The 1272-nt window shown below is 42.8% G+C and overlaps 1 pseudogene; it reads left to right on the top strand.

The window, feature by feature from the left end:
* The first annotated feature begins 442 nt into the window (after nt 1-442).
* Nucleotides 443-864, top strand: LOC101640747 (annotated as a pseudogene).
* The last annotated feature ends 408 nt before the right edge of the window (nt 865-1272 follow it).

The following is a 1272-nucleotide window of genomic DNA, read 5'->3' as shown; positions in this document are numbered from 1 at the left end:
TATCATTTTCGTTGCGGCACATCACCCAGGGCTGCAAGATTTGTTTCAGCTGGTTTACATGATTGCCCATTGAGGAGATGGTGTCATATGATTAGAGGAATTAGATGCTAAGATATACAATCCACCTCAGAATTTAAATCTGAAGAAACTTGAGAAAAAAATATTGAAAAAGTAAGGGAAAAAAAGGCCAATGATTTGTAGTGAGTCATTTTCAAGGCGGTTCTTGTTCAGGTTGGTCACTCACGGGTTTACACCTGTCTACAGGACAAGAAAAAGAGCAGTGGATTAAGCACTGGGTTGCTAACTGGGTCAGCTCTTCACACACTAGCTCTTGTGGGAGAAAGAGGAAGCTTCCTACTTCTGTAAAGATGTAGTCTCATGCTGTGCTCTCCTCCTGGACTTTTTTCTGTCCATTGTGCACACCTGTTCGTCCAGTTCCAACATGGCCACCATTCAACAGCTTGGAGGAAGATGCCTGGTAAACAGAAAGGCTTTGATGAATACGTGAAGGAACTGGGAGTGGGAATGGCCCTGTCCAAAATGGGTGCAATGGCCAAGCTTGACGGTGTCAGCTCTAGTGATGGCAAAAGCCTCCCCATGAGAACCAATCACACTTTGAAAGCAGCACAGTTTTCTTGGAACCTCAGAGAAAAGTTTGAAGAAACTGCAGCGGATGGCAGGAAGACTAAGGCTGTCTGCAATTTTACAGCCAATGCTTTCGACCAACATCAGGAGTGGGATGGGGAGACCACAGTAACAACATTGGAAGATGGAAAATTAGTGATGGACTGTGTTATGAACAGTGTCACCTGTACTCCTGTGCAACAGAATAAAAATTCCCATCATCCTGTGGGCAGGAAATAACAGAGAACAAGCTCATTTCAACAAGCAAATCACCATACTGCTTTTTTTTTTCTTTGAAAGAGAATAGTGTATTCTTTACTTCAGGGGTGCTCAATACGTTGATCGTGATCTACTAGTCGATCACAGATGTAATGTGGGTCGATCGCACGGCATTAAAAAAATAGACGTAAGCCAATCATCAATCCCGTCACTTAATTGATATACAGCGCAGCCAATCAGATGCAATTTTCGATGTCAAACTCGTGCAAACAACTGCACTAAGTACAGCTTAACTGACAGGCTAAGTTATCGCCAATTAAAATGAGTTGGGGAGCTGGACCAAGTAAAAAGATAAAAACATATCACTTTCATAAGGAATGGGAGGTTTTGACACTAAGCCGACATTCAGCTTAAGTCCAGAACGCACGA

This window comes from Echinops telfairi, unplaced genomic scaffold, assembly GCF_000313985.2.
Source record: "Echinops telfairi isolate 266 unplaced genomic scaffold, ASM31398v2 ScPeMD7_7462;HRSCAF=8500, whole genome shotgun sequence".
Lineage (NCBI taxonomy): Eukaryota > Metazoa > Chordata > Mammalia > Afrosoricida > Tenrecidae > Echinops > Echinops telfairi.
This window is presented reverse-complemented; position numbering and strand designations above follow the sequence as displayed.